Here is an 18,983-nt window from a genome sequence, read left to right as displayed (position 1 = left end):
TTTTAGTTACCATATTCCAAATCTCACCACACATCCTCCCTACAAAACATCTATACATTTATACAAAGAACAAAAAAGTCACATATAACTCATGCCCCCCAAGAATTAATAGGAGGCAATATAATAGCCTTCAAATTACCTATAAGCAGAGAAATAAACAATTCCAACACAGCTTATATCATACACCACTGCAAGCTTACAGGTAGAGAATAGGGAAGGAAAGATTAGAGGTTCTGTAAAACAGACTAGAAACACATTAAGGACTTAAATGTCCACAACACCCCTGAAAATAAAGAAAGTGTTAAATCAAGGCTTGGTAGTTCATAAAACTGACTATAGAAATGGGGCTTGAAAGCAAGTAAAACCAGAAGTTACAGTCTTGGAGAAGCAATGCTTGTGAAACAGAGTCAGATATTTAGAGAATGTTGGTGCCCCTCTGGAGACACGGCAGAGAAAGGAAATAGATAAATAAAATAAAAAGTAAGGATATACACAAATAAAAGAAAAATAAGATAGCCACCCACTCCCTGTACCCCCCAAAACCAACATAATCCATTAAAGGAACTGAAGAGAAGACGGGACTGGAAAGAGAGTTCTCCAACTAGAAAATCTACTCACAAAATAAAGAGGAGTTCAAAGTACTAAATAAATAAATAAACAGAGCTCACATTCACACGAAACTACTATTAAAAACAGAAAATGTGAATTAAAGCATTTCAGCTAATTTAACTCCTCCCCCCAAACAACCAGAAATAAAAGAAAACTGTAACACAACACTTGAAACTGAATTAAATACCCTCAAACAAACATGCAGGAAACTTATACAGAAGCTAAGAACAGAAATGGAGGAAAAAAGGAAGAAACAGAACAAAGTTGATTAAACTAAGAAATAGAAAAAAATAATATTAAAAACAAATATTACATAAAAAGGTGCCCAAAGGAGAATAAATTCAAATGCAAATATAGCAAAGGCATTGAGGAAAGGAAAACAATAAAAAGAAAAAGATAAACAAGGAAGTATGCCTAAGGGAAGTGACTTACAGAAAAGAGGCAAGAAAGGCCAAACACTCATTTAAGTGGAGATAAACTTACTCCAAGATGCTTGTACACAAGAAAGACTCTGGAAGAACATATTCAAACGCTGAGACAATATTTAAAACAGTAATCCAAGAAAACTTTCTGGAAATGAAAGAAAATTTAAACTACACATTTAAAGAGCCAACTAGAGAAAACTTAACAAGAACAAAAACTATAAAGATACAGACTTACAAAGACTCTAAGACTTTAACAGTACAGAAAAGATCCTCAAGGCCTTCGGGCTAAAAGATGAGATAACTTATGAGAACAGAGAATCAGATTGGTATCAATGTATTAAAACCATATACCAAGCAAGACAAAAGTAGAAATTCATTTTTTAAGAAACTTAAAAATAGTGGAAACAAAGATTTTGTACCTTCGAGTTGTCCCTTAACTACCCAGGCATAAAAGAATACTTGGGGGGGAAAAGAGAACACTTGAACAAGGAGGCACTCACGAAAACACTTCCGAATGCGCCTTTCCTAAGGATTTTAATCACCTTTCTCAATCCAGCTCATTATCTGAATGGCAGATGCAGAAAATTATCTAAACAACTATTTTTTGAGTTCTCTTACAGACACACAAGAATATAATTCTAGCTGCATAGAAAAGAAGTTAACCCATTACATTCAATAGATGCATTAGGATTTAAACTCCATCTAATCAAGGGATGACAGAAATTTAAGCAAAAGGACTAATGACTTAAGCGAGCAATTTACGTATTTAATTGTAGATTAAAAACAAGACTGGGCTCATGGAAAAAGAATGGTGTGTAAACAAGTTCTGACAATTTAAAAAAATACAACTAAAATAATAGGAAGAGAGGAAAGAGAAAAAAGAGCAAACAATAAAATCCCTGACTATTGAATGGGTAATAGATGGAGAAGAATACCATTCAAAGTTGACATACAGATAGTAAAAGGATAGGTTACAGAGTGAGAAGGATTAAAAGCACTAAAAAACATTACATAAGTAAAAGGTAATCACTGGAAGAAAAATTCAGTCCTTCCTATATATCAAAAAAGGTATTTTCTAAAACTCTGGTAAAACACTTATTATTTAATTATAAACATAGTAAGTATAATATAGACAATGATTATAAAATGACAGGACAGAAGAAAAAACATATCAGTTAAAACAATTAATGTGAATGAACTTACCTTGCCTACATGAAGATTTCAAACTTGCTGCAAGAGCAAAGTCTACCTCTACGCAGTTTGTATAGGACACATTTAAAATGCAGTGATTCAAAAAGGCTAAAAATAAAGGGATGGACAAATAATACTTATAAGGCAAATGTAGACAATCAGATTGCAGTCATATTAGACAAAATAAAATTTAAGCAAAAAATATTCAATGGACAAATCTAGAAGCACACAATGAAAAAATAAGTTATTAATATCTATGAACCAAATAATAGAAACTACAGCCAATCTAAGAATAAGTAGAAATTCACTATAAATAAGACTTACACACCACTCAGTATGAGAGAGAGTTCAAGGGGAAACAAGTAATGACATAAATGATCTAAACAATACAACCAGTAAGGTGTGTTTTTTGGACATATATTGAACACTAGACTCTAATAAAGAGATTGCACCTTTTTTGAACAAACACAAAAAATCTTTCTATATTAAGGCACAAAGAGGTCATTAATATGGTCATAAAATAAAAATATTTTATTTTATACAATTATTTGTATAATATTTTATACAAACAATATCCTCTGATTACAATGCAAAACAAACTAGAACTTAAAAAACACTGGAAACAATACAAATACACACCAAAAGGAGAATTGGATAAATTAAATATTATACAGCAAAAAGACTAAATGACCTGTAAGTACTTGCAACAACACAGATACATTTAACAAAACTACTGAACAAAAAGATCTAAACACAAAACCATATGTAATAATGGTCTAAATTCAAAATCAGGCAAAACTCACTGACGTTCGAACTCAGCATAACAGTTGCCCTTTGAGAGCCAGGTGATCATGTCTTGAAGGGAACACTGTAATGTCTGGGTGCTGGTTTCAAAGGGAAATTCCATTTTGTGAAATTTCACCAAGCTCTGCATCAGTATCAGTAAAACTTACAAGATTTAAAAAAAAAGAAAACTAGAAACAAAATACAAAAATGTCTTTCCTCCCCAAAGCTGAAACAACTCTTGTATGAAAGAGAATACATACATAAATCTCAAAATTTCTGAAAAAGAGACTGTGAAAATGTTACATACCAGAGTTCATGGAACAATTTAAAATAATAATCAGAAAAAAATTCAGACCTATAAACATCTATGTCAATTTTGTAAGTAAATAAATTAATTACATTCCTAACTCAAAAAGCTAGAAAAGGAACAAGGTAAATCAAAAGAAAGTGCAAAGACAGTAACTGTAAAGATACAAGTAGAAATTAATGTTGTACAGAACAGATCAAATTAATAAAAATCCTGGTTCTTAAGAAAACCGAACCCATTTATATGAGGTATCTAAAACAGCCAGGTTCACTCTGGCTGGTGTAGCTCAGTGGATTGAGCGTGGGCCTGCAAACCAGAGTATTGCGGTTCGATTCCCAGTCAGGGCACATGCCTGGGTTGCAGGCCAGTTCCCAGCGGGGGACACACGAGAAACAACCATACATTGATATTTCTCTCCCTATCTCCTTCCCTTCCCCTCTAAAGATAAATAAATAAAATCTTAAAAAAAATAAAATAGGTTCATAAACAGAAAGTACAACAGGGGCTAGGGGTGGGACCTGGGGAGCTATTACTCAGTGGTACAGAATTTCGGTATGGGAAGATGAAGAAGTTTAGGAGAAGAATGTGGTAATGGTTGCACAACCATGTGAAAGTATGTCATGCCACAGAACACTTAGAATGGTTAATAAAGGTCAATTTTATACTACTTATTTTTAGCACAATAAAAAAATACTCAAATAAAGCACACACAAATTCTGTCCAAGAAAAAGGGAATACACAGATGTAAAAAAGATAACATATAAAACATAATAAGTCTACTGTACTTACTTCAACGCAAATACATTTTAAAACCTACATGAAATGGATAATTTCTTAGGAAAATACAATTTACCAAATGAACCCTGGCAGGGGAAAAACACTTAAATCAACTAATTTCCCCCGAAGAATCAGAGAAAAGCTATCAAAGAGCTAACCCAGGGTCCCGCAACCACACCCCCACCCACCAGCCTGTGGCCTGTTACTGGAACCAGGCTGCACAGCAGGAGGTGAGCTTGAATGTAATGCACTTGAATCATGCTGAAACCATCCCCCGCCAACACAGGTTCACAGAAAAATTACCTTCAACGAAACCAGTTCCTGGTGCCAAAGAGTGGGGACCACAATAAGAAAAAAGAACCTAACATTTACTTATTTTTTGGACCATAAGATGCACCTAGGTTTTAGAGGGAAATGAAAAAAACTTTTTGAAGGAAAAATATGGTATAATATTTAATAACATAAATAACATATTTCACCAATGTAAATGTAAACAGAACTCAACAACAACATTAACAACCACTATTCCTCCCAAATGGGGAGCGGGGGGGGGGGGGGGGGGGGGGTTGTATTTTGGNGAGTGGGGGGGGGGGGTGCGTCTTATAGTCCGGAAAAATATGGTAATGTTGGCAGGGTTTTGTGTGATGCTCCCTTTTTCATTCCTAATATTGGTTACTTGTACCTCTGGTTTTTTTTGAAACTGATTTGTCTCACCAAATTTATTGTCATTGGTCTTTTCAAAAGAACAGCTAGTATTGTACATGTCCTCTAGTGTATGTTTGTTTTCTATTTTATTATCTTCTCCTTTTGTTGTGTCCATCTACTTCCTCTGGGTTTAGTTTGCTGGGGGTTTTATTTCCCCCCTAACTTCTTGAGATGGATGCTCAGATCACTGAATTGTTTTCAGTCTTTCTTCTTTCTGAACATGCATTTAAAGCTATAAACGTTCCTCTCAGTATGACTTCTGCTATACCCCACAAATTTGATATACAATATTTTTATATTAACTCTGATCAAACTATTTTCTCAGTTTTTCTAATTCCCATTATAATATACCTTCTATGACCCATAAGTTATTCAGAAAAGATTTGCTAGCTTCATTTTGCTATTGATTTTAGTTTAATTTACAGAACACTCTTCTGTTTGATTTCAATCCTCTGAAATACACCGGGACTTGCTTTTGCCCCACAAGCTGACAGCCTGGGTGAATGTCAGCCAACACTGGTGAACAGTGCGTATTCTGTGGTTGTTCCGGGCAGTGTCTAGACTGGCAAAGCAACCTTATTAATTCTGCTGTTCAAGTCTTCTATATCCTCACTAAATTTCGTTCAGTCAGTCACAAAGATAGGTAAAAAAATCTCCCTCTATATTGTGAAAGTATCTATTTCTTCCAAAGCCTGGGTTATAAATACTAAAAATGTTTTGAATCATCTAGATCCTCTACTATAGAGAACACAAAGGTGAATAACCAATAAAATACTCTCTGCACCAATAAAAATAGTAGCCAATTGTTATCCAAAACAGCTTACTATCACTTCTCAGAAATAAAAATTATTTTATAGACATCCTTCAAACTCAAACTGGATCATATACAATAATTCCAGAGAGCAGACCAATTTGTTAATTCCTCAGAGGTACGATTTATACCTAATTCATGCTGCTGGGCTTATGGGAAAAGTCACCAATGCTCTGCAATGTACTCCATGGACAAATTACTGAGACTTTTCTACAGTCACATGATACTTATTCATCCAGACCAAAGTTACCTTAGGCCTCCTCTCTGGCAAGATGGCAGACATCACTCCCACCCCCTTACTGCCCACTGCACTGTATCCCACTGGACCTTGATGCTGTCTTAGAATCATTCTCCCACAGTGCTCCAAAGAGCACTCATTATGATCTGTACTCGTTATGGGCAGTGAAACCCACTGCCACCCACCTCTGCTCTGTGGAAGAACCTCTGATGACCTGGCTGAGCATCTGTTTGTGCGGTTCTTCTAAGCATCCTGAAGCTCTGGTATAAAATGGACAGGTACAGAGTAGCATCCTCAGGCCAAGTATCATCTGCCAGTTTGGACCAAGCCCCCTCCTAAGCAATCCCAAGGCATCTTTTGTGTTCCCACCCGTCACAGTACATCACAGCGATCTTTTCCTGTCAGCCCCTCGAAGACAGGAACCATTTTGATTGAACTTGATATCCTCAGCATCTAGCACTGCCTAGCCTAGACACATGTTCCTTCTACTCAACCCCCCCCATCTATCTCTCCATAGCACCCCTACTGATCCTTTTAAAATCCAAATCAAAGGATGTATCATTTCTCTGCTCAAAACCTTGTGATAGCTTTCCATCTCAGAACAAAACGTAAAGTGCCAACGCAGTCTATGGGACCCCACATGATCTGGCCCTTCATTCTATGACCATACACACCCCACTTACTCATCCTGTCCTCCTTATACCCCAAGAGCCCTTACACTTGCTGTACCTTCCCCCATAAAGTCTCTTTCCCAAAACACTTGCCTGACTGGTTCACTCCTTCACCTCCATTCATACCTCTGCTCAAATGTCACCTCAGAAACACCTTCCCTGCCCACACTGTGAAAAACAACAGTTCCTGACACTCTTCCCTTGTGTTATATTCTTTACAGCCATTACTACAACACATAGTAATGGTGTTTATTCATTATCTTTCTCCCCCACTACAATGTGAGCTCTGTGAGACAGGGCAGAAATTCATCCTCTAGAAGACGGATCAGGAATTTTTGCTGCGAAGGGTCAGACAGTAACTACTTTATACTTTGCATGTTAGTCCCTGTCCCAACCACTCCACTCAACTCTGCCTTACAGCAGGAAGGCAGCCACAACAACACATGAACAAACGGGCACACCATGTTCCATCACAATTTTCTTTACAACATCAGGCCAAAGGCAAGATGTGGCTCACAGGCTATAGTTCAGCAGCCCCTGTTCTAGAACAAGTGTGGCATACAGTACATTGACTGAATTAATCAATCATGTCTCTGTTCCTACCTCAAAGCTACCTTTAATTAACAATATAAAATAACAGCACTCCAAGCTCATCAGAAAAGATTATGTTAAACTAGCTAGTTTCTATACATATTTTACAAAAAAATCCATTTGATATTAATTATATTCCTGAATGGCTATTTGAAGGATATGTAATTCTTGACACTAAAAAGTACATAAATCATGTCAATTTGACCCTCTGCAAATTTTTTTAAGGTGTACTTAACTTCATGTAAGGACACTACAAAACCCCGCCTCCTAAGAAACACTGTTGTAGGTGCTGTAATGATGTCACTGAGCACGCCACCCCGGCCAGTTTTCAGTGTAACCAGTTTGAAGCCCCAAGTGTGAAGTCAGGAAACATTACTAAGGAAAAGAAACTGGTGTGTTTGTTATGGGTGGTGAAAACTACAGTGTACAGCTGAGGACGTCTCCTCTCCATTTTGGCCATCACGTAAGTTCGGCCAAGTTCCCACCAGCCTTTGGTACACTGGTTATACAGCCACTCCCCATGGACTCTCCTCCTCAGGGTTCATAGCTAGACTGTGTTTTTGAGTCTGAGTATAGTCAGAGGACCCGTAGAACCTTCCACAGGTCTGTGTTCTTTCACCACCCACCAAGTGACCTGAGCAGGTTCCCCGTTCCTCTTGGAGGCTCAGTCACAAGCTAAAACAAGCCTGACTATCTGAATGCCCTGTGAAAAACCACCCCATGACAAGCCCCAACACTGATCTTAAATGAGGATGAGAAATAGATGTTGTGCTGAATCATTGAAAGCTTCAATTTCATAAAGTTAGCCCACTACATGTAAACCACTGACATGGGGGGCTTGAGCTTCAATGAAAGTATAGATTTTTATTCTTTTATTTCCTGATCCCCACATAATTTTGATTCTCATTGTTTATATTCAGCTCTACTATAACTAGTTATTTCCATAAACTAATTCAAATCTTTATTTAATGGGGGACAAGAAAGTCAAGCTTTCACATTGCTTATCTTCAATAAAATCGTAAGCAACTGAAACAATAAAAATTTGGATAAAATATATATTCCATTTACACAAAACTTCATTTGCAACTTTCACTGATACACAGTTGATCTAAGTTATATCAGTATCCAATGTCCCAAATGAGAAAGAAATCACCAGCCTAAGTAAATATTAAAATGCAGGGCGATGTATTTCACTTAATGAAATTTGACAATCATGAGAAACCAAACAGTCTAAGAAATAAAGCCACAAACTTCTCAATTCCTGTCCAGCAAGAATAAGTAACCCTCTGCTACTTATGTAGCTCAAAAGGAAAATTAGGATTTAAATCCTTTAATGCCTAATCCCTATACAGTTTTTTTTCAAATGATGTCCTCAGGTTTTGCTGTTCCCATTTTTTTTGAAGAGTATTATAGAGGGAACTTAACATGTCAGAAATAGAAGTGTTTAATTAGCCTACATAACACAACGGACAAACAGCACAGAAGCTATGAAAATTTTAATTATGGCTCAGGCTCAGGTATGAACTCCATTATCACCGATAAGCCTTGTAACCACTCAAAATTACAATGCCAACTTTTAAAAAGGAGTAATGTTTTAATAGTCTTCCTCCCTGGGATAGCTCAAATTCACATTTTGGTAAAGTCTTTGGAAACAATGCTGTTTGTAGTGTACAATTAAAATCTAAAAAGAGGTGACTAGGGAATTTGAGCATTTCTCTTATTCTAAAAGATGTACAAAAGTGGGAGACAAATACCATGGTAAACCAAAACCAAGATATGTTTTCAATTCTACAGGGTTGGTTAAAGGACAAAATGTTTTTTTCTCTTTCTGTTGAAAATGGACATGTGTCCTATACTGGGAAATTATACCCCCCTCCCCCCCATTAAATTTAGATCTTACTTTTGAAGAAATGGAAAGTAAGTCTGTTCTTCCTCATTCTCAGCTATGCAATAGCCTGTCTCAGAATGGACAACATAAGCATAAGTTGCTCCCTCCCTTCCTCGCAAACTTTCTGGTTAATGTCATCCATCAAATTGGACTTTTCTCCCTGTGTCTAGACACTGTTCCTTCAATGCACCACATGGAGCAATTTAAATCCATGAACCTCTCCATAAGCATTAATTCTAAACTGCGTAATGAATATGGCCCAGCGAAGAGTTATGAAGCCAATTCAAAGGTGAAACCTGCCTTGGTAATAACCCTAACACAGGATTACATAAACAAAACAGGCCAAAAAACAAAACAAAAACAAAAGTGTCACGTGCACATTGGGGAACTAAAAAAACCCCTGTGATATCAGTAGGGTAAGATGACTCAAGACCATTTTCTAAATTACATGGTAGTGATAGTGTAAGGCTTATTGTATGTTCATGAATCAACACATATGACATACTCGGTCAATGAAAAAATATTTGTTGAGGATCTACTATATATAAACAGCATTCCATTTAATTGATAAAATGTGAATACATGAATTCTAGTTCACAATACAACTGCACTTTTTATTGCAATTTCACCAAACTGTTCATGCGCACAAATGGGCAACAACACTTAATCGAGAAGGGGCTATAAGCTGAACTAAAATGGAACCACTGCAGCGTGGTAGCCAACTCTTCAGCATACAATGAACTCAACATTTAAAAATCCAACACGGCTTTCAAATGCTAGAAGAAAGAAGTACTCAAGACCAACTGAAAAGAAACAAAGTAAAAACTAAAGGAAAGAAAAATTAAAACACAAAACACAGACAAAGTTCAAGAATAAATAGACAATAAAAGATATCTTTAGATCCACTTCAAGACCATTGCTCCCAGAAGTTAGGGGGTACCCTAAGAACAGGCCCAAGGGAAAATTTCACAAGTAAAAAGTTGAGAAATGATCCTAAATGCTGGAGTTCACAGTCAAGGCCTAGAAGCTCTAATAGACTTGAAAGATAAGAAAATGCCTTGGATGTTTGGGATGTTTAAAATTTTAAAAAAAAAGTCAACAAAAGAAAAGAGTTCACCTTAAAGAGAAGAGGCAGAGGTCCAGGGGAGAAGAAACAGGATAGGGTTGGCTCCAGAGATGAAGACTGAATCTGAGTGTGGAAAAAATACTCTAAGGACCTCTATTAAGACAGGAGGATGGGCTCTGATTTAAAAAAAAAAAACCCGACAACAACCCTAGCCTGAGGTGAGGAGCAGAGAGAGAACAAAGAACAGGACAGCCATAGAGGACAGTCACAGACAGACAGGACCCCAGAGGACACCAGGACCTAGAAAAAAGCAAAGCCATGGCAGAGGACTCAACTCTCAGAAGGGCCAACCAGTTCTAAGAAAAGCATGCCCTGAAAAAGGAAGGAAATAAGCATCTTTAAAAATAATTTTAACAAGAACATAGTCAATGTCCAAAAAAAAATGCACCCTGCACCAACTCTGCAGATATCTCTCTCTAGTGCACAAGCTGCAAACACAAGGCACGAGTTCCGAATCGGGCCCTCCACCTTGTTTTATCCGGCGGGTACCTTGTTTCTACCAGGAGGCAGCACCGAGCTCTTGCTTAACTGTTAAGGAGTAGTTACATCTGTACAGTCCTAACATTACACTCAGCCCTTGGAAGGCAACTGCAAGGCTGATGTGGCCGCTGGTGAAAATAAGTTTGACACCCCCTGCTCTGGTGAACGCTTTTCTCCTCTTCAAAATCAAGTTTTAGAAAGAAGTGCCTTCACTGGCTGGCTACACACACACACACACACACACACACACACACACACGCAGCGCCACTCACTCTTTAATCCACAGCAACAAGGTTTGCATGAGACTCTTCTTACCAAAACCAGTTATGACATTCTAGAGCCAAATCCAATGGAAACTCTGAAACCACTATCCAGCTGGATCTCTCTCCAGCACTCTCCTTCTGGATTCTTTTAACGTGCTCAAATCCCCCCACTTAAAAACAGAAAGGAAGAAAAAAAAAGGATTCCCCTTTACCGAACCTCCTATAGCACCACATTTCTTGAGTTATACACACTCACTGGCTCAACTTTCTTGCTCCCACTCACTATTACACCCTCTTGCAGACTGGTCATCTAGCTCCTGTCCTCATCATTGTGTTGCCACTGCTGTCACCTACATTACTAATGACCCTCTGACTATTAAGATCTGTCCTTACTGAGGTTCTCCTGGACCATGGCTTTTAAGACTTCATTCACACCTCCCCAGCCCTAACCTTCTCAGTCTCAGCATGGGGGCCTATTACCTGGCCTGTCTTTCAAACACAGCAGTGCCTCAGATCGCACTCTCCATCACTCCTTTTCTCAGTCTTTACATGCTTCTTAAATAATCTCATCTACCCCAACGACCTCCATAACAAACAGGCAACAGCGGCGGTTCTAGAAGTCTCTGTCCACTGTACCAGGAATGGCTACTGAGTAAGAGAATCATAGATAAGTTCAAATGAATTTAAGTATTTATGTCCTGACAATTTTAGTGCCCATTTGGAGGAAAAAAAGAAAGCGCATACTTCAACTGAGCGAAAGGTGTTTTTATTCCATTTTTAATACACAAGTGTTTACTGATGGTATAGGTACATGTGTTGAGCACCTCACAATTTCTCAGACTTGACATCACCTCCTTCACTTCCTGTTCCACACTGATCCCCACACATGGAACAGCAACCATCTGTGGGAATTAGTGTGGAACAGGAATGGAGTGCAAGCTATTGGAGAAACTGCTAACTACCCCGAACTATTAGTTCCCACAGAGTTGGACAGATGGTACACAATGCTGGGTATCCTTCAACAATTTAATATCCTGTGGTCTCCCTGTGAGTTCACTGCAGCACCTCAGCAAAGACTTTAGAGACTGTGGTGCTAAGAATTCTCAGATATGTCCCCAGTCCAGACATCTCCTGATATCCAGATCCCTAATGTAGCCAACTGAATACTATGTCTTACAAACACCTTAAACTTAGAAAGGCCACATGTGACCAATCATCTTTTCCCCCAAATGGCTGCTGCTCCCCAAGGACAGCACCATCACCCACTCAAAGATCCAGCCAGAACTCACTACTGTCCTCGTATTGCACACACACTCACAACCAACAACCAAGTCCTAGCAATTCTACCTCCTCCAGTATCCCTCCTTCCAGTCTTGCCCCTTATATCCACTATCCAAAGTAACTTTGATCACATCCTTCTTTGGTGCAGAATTCTTCATCTGTTTCCTATTGTTCATTGAGGGGTCCTTATAACAAGAATCACGAGTCCCTAAATGGCATGGCCCTTAGTTACTTCTCCTGACTCATTTCCTGCCACTTCCCTGGCCTTGCACTCTACAGCACCACCAAACTAAACTCTTTCCAGTTGCTCCAATGCACCATGTCCCCTCAACAAGCCTTTGTACATTCTCTCCTCTAGCTAGACTTTGATCAATTCCTTCTCATACTTCACTGGGAAGCTTTTCTTATCTCTCGGAACAGTCCCTAAGCTTGGGTTTACAGTCATCCTCTGAGCTCCTGTGACTAGCCCCTTTACACTGCTTTGTAGTCAATGGTTAAATCTGTCTGAGAGCAAAGCTGAACAGTTAGCTCATCTGGGGCTCACAAAGGTATCATCCTGTTTACCTTTGTATCCCTAAAATATATGATAAACTCTGAATTCTCCTGAATGAACAAAGCAGGTGACTGAATGGGTTAAGTCATTCAGGCGATGCTCCCACACCCCTCACTGTTTCCTTACTATCACAACATTCACTGCACTGCACAGAAATTGTGTCTCAGTAGACTGTGTACATCTGAAATTCAGCTCTCATCTCTTCTTTTTGCAACCCCAGTATTAAAATAGTGCCCAGTACTTAGCAGGAATTCACTAAAGAGCTTCTGAATAAAAAGGGTTATTGAAAAAATTCTGGAAGGCTATACCCAGAGTATTGAGGGTGGCTACTTCTGGAGAAAGACGCAGGACAGCAATATGAAAAGGGAACTGAGACTTTACTCCACGATTCGTGATAGTGATATTAAACTTATTTTACAATATATACTATTTATGTATTACTAGTATATTACTAGTATAATATAGGAGTATATTACCAGTGTAAAATTAAGTCATGAGGGGGAAAAACAGTCCTGAAGAAGAATGTATGGACTGGAAGCAGCATTTGGTTCTCAACGCCCAAAAGCAGGTCCCAAGAAAACCTGACCTTAAGGAGAAATAGAAGGTATGAAGGAACAAAGACTGAAAGAGAAGCTGAGAATTTAAATAAAGGTCCATACAGGATATGGAGTCACTCCCAAGAAAATATAAGAAATGGTGACAGCTTTTGAGGGGGGAAACACTCTGAATATTCTTCCAAGACAGTTCTCAGAACTCTACAAGAAGAGCCCTGGTAGTGGCCCCCTAGTACAGAAAACCCTTTCCAAACCTACAATGGCAATGGTTTTAATGGGAACATTCCAATAACCAAATGGATACTTACTTGCCACATGCAGGTTCCCATGGTAAGTGTAAAGTATGTCTGCAAAGACACACTGAGAATACAGAGAGGGGGCTACAGTGCTGGCACGGCCACACTAGCAAAGTGAGTTCCACCTTTATTTTCGGGATTTTTAAACATAGTGTAGCACATCATTGACCATTAGGTCATAATTTTAAAGCAAACAGATAAAACTACAGAGCAACTCCAGATCAGCAACTGGAAGTGCAAGGATAGTTTTTATATGTATATAGTTTTAGAACAAGCTTCTGCTCACTATTTAACAGTGAATACAGGCCAGACAGTAAATATATAAAGTCAATCAAACTCTCCATCCTAATGAGCTTTCGACATCTGAAAACACAACTTTTGTGAATCTAAATTAAGAGCTCTAAAAATGAAAAAGAAAATCTACACAGACACTATTGGGAAGGAGACCTAACACAATAAGAACTGCCTATGGGAAAGGTCAAACCCAGCTTTCTTTTGTTTATCCTCTCAAGTAGATAAAAGAACTAGCTTTAAAGAATCACTGCATTGTTTCACAGCTAGAAAAGGAAAGTTGAATAAAGCATATACAAAAGGAGCAACTAACTTTCAACAGAACTGCCCTAGAGGTAATAGAAAAACAAATCAATTGTAACACTTTGAACTTAGTTTTGATAGAAAAGCACACATTTAAAATTTTAGACAAACATAAATTTTAAAATGCAAAATATTTCAACCCCATCCCCTTAAAAATGAGATTCCAAATCTTACATTAAAATGTCATACCCTGTTATGCATTTGATTGAGACAGCTCCAAAGCAAAAACTGGCCTTAATTTTCAGCTTCTAAAAACTCAAAAATTATTGCTGGTAGTAACTGCGATTTTTAAATCTCCAAGTGAGAAAGAATTCCTTCGCTGCCCAACGGCATGACGAAAATAAGATGCTCCCATTCATCTCTAAACCCATCGTTTAGTTTCTTAATAAACAAGAACTCTGCTCTCCAGCAGGTAACTATCCCCTTGCAGAAAGGCTACGCAGAGAAGAAATCGCCATTGCCGGTTAAGTACCAGAGAGGGACAGGAAAAGATTTTCCAATCGCCGAATCTCCGTCGCGGAGGAGGCGTGAGAGCCAGGCGCCCCGGCCCCCACCGTCGCGCAAAGTCTCCCGGTGATGATCCCTGTAGGCAAGGCAGCTCCCGGGAGCGCCGCCCTCTCCCTAACTGTGCCGTACCGTCCTCGCCGGAGCCCGACCTCTTCCCTGCGCTCAGAGAGCCGAGCCTGGCTACTGACTCCGGGAGCGTCGCGGGCCCGCAGCCCCTGAGAGGGGGCACCGGGCGCGGGGGCCTTGGGACGCAGAGGCGCCGTGAGGGCAAGGCGAGGATTGAGAGGGCCGGACGCCGGAGAGGAGAGCAGGCGGGGCTGGGCCAGATGCGGGAGAGGACGCGCGGAACTGGGAGGGATGTGAAGGTCCGGGACGCAGGGCAGCTCCGGGCGTCGTGCGTGGGCCGGAGGCCCCGGCGCCACCTGCAACGGAGTACCGAGGACCGGGCAGCGCCGAGGACGGAGGGCTGCAGGGCCGGGGGGCCGCGCGAATGAGCGGGGCCGCGCGAATGAGGACGGCCGCCGGGCAGAGCTGCGACGGCGGGAAGCTGCGGTCGGCGCGGGGTCCAGCGAGAACGGTGCACCGGGGCTGCGGGGTAAGGCGCGGGGATGCGCCGCGGCCCGCAGTGGGCCCTGCCACCCGCTCCAGCGCAGCCGGCGCGACGCAGCAACTTCACTTGGCCGCGGGGCTGAGGTGTCTGGCCCGCGCCCGACCTCCCCCGGAGCAGCTGCACTGCTCGGAGCCGAGCAGGAAAGGGGCAGAGACCTGGAAGCCTGGCCGGCCGCAGCCCGTACTCACCGGTCCGCCGTGCGGACGCCGGCGCCGGGGTTGCACTCCGAGCTCCATGGTCCCGCCGCACCGCGGCCGCCAGGAACCTTTGCTTCGCACCACACCACACGCAGCGGCGCCAGCAACCCCGCCTCCGGCCGGGCCACGGCCGCGGCCACGCCCCCTCTCCGCTGGGGGCCCGGCCGGATCAAGAGGGGGGCTCAGCGCCGTCTCCGCCAACCAGGGCCCGCTCACCGGGCCTCTTCGCCAGGATTGGCGAGCACCTTGACCAATAGGAAACGACAGGGGCGCGGAGCACGGCAGCGCCGAGGGGTGGGGGATTGCGGAGGAGGTGGCTCTCCTTTCGCCCAGAGCCTCGGCGCGGAATAGGGTTTTGGCCGAGGTCTTTTCCACAGTGGAGTTGGTGGGGCTACTTTGGGCGGAGTTTGTTGTAGGGGCTTTCGTCTCGTCTCTGTTTATGATATACCCATCCGGTACAGCCCCTTTGAGTGTCCATCCGTACTCTAACCTTACCTGGGTTGTGAGGAGCTCCTGGAAACAGCTGCATCAACTTGCCTGTTTGCAGGCAACCCTGTGAGGATTACGGCCGAGTCATCGTTCGGTCCCTTGCCTTTCGCAAGTCCGTTAACCTTGTGCCTACAAAATCTTTTCATCTCCCTCTACAGATGCTTCCCTTATTCGTCACACTATCTCCAGTCTCCCTCCAGCCAGGAAGTGAGAAAATCCACCGTATCTGTGACACATAGGATGTGCCTGAAACTCCCAACCCCATGGCGATGGAACACAACCAGGTGATAACTGATGACTCCAACAGAAACGAGAAAAGGAGGGAGGAGGAAAGGAAAAGGAAGGAAAGAAGACAGAAAAGCCACTGACGTTCTCCTCGATCCTGAAGGAAAGGGGTTTAAAGGCATCAAATAAAAATGTTATCTTTGTTTTACTGGCATGCCTTCATTCTTGTTGATTTTAGATCACCACATCAAAAAAATTGCAGGGAAAAAGTTCCGATCCAGCGTCCAAGAAGAACTAATTCAGGTTGCCTTGTCTTTAAAGACCTATGATAACTATCTGCATCTGTTCCAGTTAATAACAGGCAACAACTGACAGATAGAGGGGAAAAAAAACAATAGCATTTCATAGCAATTTTAACAAAGGTGGCTTCATCGGAAACGCAGAAGAAAAATCATGCACTCCTCTTTATGCGTAATCTATTTGCCCATGTTGCTTCCCAAAGGAGGGATTTTAAAAGCTCTGTTTTAGGACAACATATACTTAGTATCAATGTGAAACGTACTAGTATTAATAAGATAAACAGGATTTTAGTAAATTGTTACAATGCTCTGAATTTTGAAATATTGATACTAGAATAAATTCCTGCTGAATTGGCATTCAAAGTAAATTACTTTCCTTCATTTTGGTCTTCATTTACCCAAGGGAATAGCTTCCATGTCTATATTTAGGTCATTGATTTAGAACTGAAATATATGAAGCTGTAGAATACCCAGAGTGAGTGTTCAGGGTTGCTAATCACATTTCCCTCCCTCTTCCCCACTTGAGAGACCCCACCTGAAAGGAACAGGTGTTACATTTCCTTCACCCACTATTAGCCTTTAATCTTACCATCCTGTCAGTTTTATCTCTAATTAAATGATAAGTTCCATGAGGGTAAGGTCCTTATTTTATATTCCTGTTTCCTCCCCCCATAATGCCTGGTACAGTGCAGAGCATGTAGTAAATATAACTATTTAGTATTAGTAGTATTATATTATGTAACTCTATCCTAGTATATCCATAAGATAAAAATTTTCAAATACAGTACTTCTATGAAATTTAAATAAAAGTTGCTCAGAGCAGTCTTGTTAGGAAGCTAGTAGCTCATGCTTAACTGTGCTTGGAAAATGTCAGGTCAGGGAGTGAATTGGTTGTCTATAACAGAAACTTTACTTAAGTGCTTACCAACTACGGGGTGTTTCTTGCCACAAAACAAGAAATCTGGAGACAGCCCTGGAACTTCCGCGGTATCTCCCTGGTGTCAGTCTATGTCAGGCTCCTTCAAGTCATGGCTCTACTGTCCTTGACCTATGACTTTGTATTCCTCCTCAAATCATGGGTGCTCCCTCTCTGGACATTGTATCACATTCTAGAAAATGGTAACAGGATGGGTAAAGGGCAAAAGATCGAAGAGGTACATGCTAACTCAGTCTCCCCCCTCAATAGTCTTTCTGGAAAGCAGCAACCAGCACCTTCTGCTTGCTTTTTATTGGCCAGGCCCATGTCACACCGATGATCCCCAAATGCAAGGCAGCCTGAGATACTGAGTATTTTAAGCCAGGACCTTATTTGCAACAATGCCAGCATTCTGTCAGTAAGGGAGAAGGGCAATGCAGTTTCTGCCGTAGTTATTGAATAAATGAACACATGAATCACTCTCTTAATTCCTGAGAAGAACCATGAAAATAGCCATTCAGATCTCTATAAGAAAACAAACAACCCAGATTAAAATGAGCAAAGGATCAGAACTTGGCCAAAAGTAGACATGGCAATATACAGATGGCAAGTAAGCATGTGCTCAATATTATATATCAGAGAATCGCAAATTAAAACAACAATTAGTACCTTCTAGAATAGCTGAAGTCCAAAAAATAATACCAAATGGTGGCGAGGATGTGGAGCTCATTCAATGCTGGTGGGGATGCAAAATGGTACAGCTACTTTGGGAAACAGTGAAAGTTTTTCACAAAGCTAAGCACAGTCTTACCATATGATCTAGTCCTCACGCTCCCTGTTATTTACCAAAATGAGATGAAAACTTATGTCCAAACAAAAACCTGCATCCAAATGTTTATTTATAATCACCAAATACCGGAAGCATCCCTGACTGGTACAGTTAGTTTGCATCCTACAAAGCAAAAGGTCTCAGGTTTGATTCCCACCAGGGCACATACCTAGGTTTCAGTCTCTGTCCCCTGTTAGTGTTCCCCGGTTGGTGGTCCCTGATTGGGGCACATATGGGAGGCAGCTGATGGCTGTTTCTCTCACACATCGATGTTTCTCTCCCTCTCTTTCTCTCTCCCCTCTCCTCTCTCTAAAGATAAATAAATAAATATTTTTTAAAAATACACTGGAAGGAACCAAGATGTCCTTTAGTAGGTTAATAGATAAACTATGGTACATCCAGACAATGGGATTTCATTCAATGATACAAAGAAACGAGCTAGCAAGCCAGGAAAAGACACGGAAGAACCTGAAATCAGCATCATGCTAAGTGACAGAAGCCAGTCTGAAAAGGCCCCATCCTGTATGATTCCAACTACATGACATTCTGAAAAGGACAGAAGTTTGGAGACAGCAAAAAAGATCAGTGGTTGCCAGGGGTTAGGGGAAGGGAGAGGCGAGTAGGCAGAGCACAGGAGGGTTTCTGGGGCAGTAAAACTACGCTATAGGAGAGTGTAATGGTGGACACATGTCATTATATAGTTGTCAAGATCCATAAACTGTAAAACACAAAAGTGAACCTTAATAGAAACTGTGGACTTCAGTT

At 40.9% G+C, this 18,983-nt stretch overlaps 1 protein-coding gene and 1 long non-coding RNA gene across 4 annotated transcripts in view; one reads left to right on the top strand and one right to left on the bottom strand.

Annotated features, from left to right (window-relative positions):
• Nucleotides 1-15,591, bottom strand: part of WASF3 (WASP family member 3) — a 149,751-nt gene extending 134,160 nt beyond the window's left edge. For 2 of the 3 annotated variants that reach the window (XM_037058866.1, XM_037058871.1), the window contains exons 1-2: nucleotides 15,452-15,591; nucleotides 2,238-2,333 (exon numbers count right to left, since the gene is read on the bottom strand). The gene's annotated coding sequence lies outside the window, so the exon portion shown is untranslated. The remainder of the gene's footprint in view (nucleotides 1-2,237; nucleotides 2,334-15,451) is intronic. The other variant, XM_037058868.1, reaches the window with a different exon arrangement.
• Nucleotides 15,592-15,661: 70 nt separating this feature from the next.
• LOC118995793 (uncharacterized) lies at nucleotides 15,662-16,556 on the top strand. Its single transcript, XR_005068362.1, has 2 exons — nucleotides 15,662-16,015; nucleotides 16,108-16,556. It is a non-coding gene; the product is annotated as an uncharacterized LOC118995793 (long non-coding RNA).
• The last annotated feature ends 2,427 nt before the right edge of the window (nucleotides 16,557-18,983 follow it).

This window comes from Sturnira hondurensis, unplaced genomic scaffold (genome assembly GCF_014824575.4).
Source record: "Sturnira hondurensis isolate 20B ecotype Veracruz unplaced genomic scaffold, ASM1482457v3 Scaffold0010428, whole genome shotgun sequence".
NCBI lineage: Eukaryota > Metazoa > Chordata > Mammalia > Chiroptera > Phyllostomidae > Sturnira > Sturnira hondurensis.
This window is presented reverse-complemented; position numbering and strand designations above follow the sequence as displayed.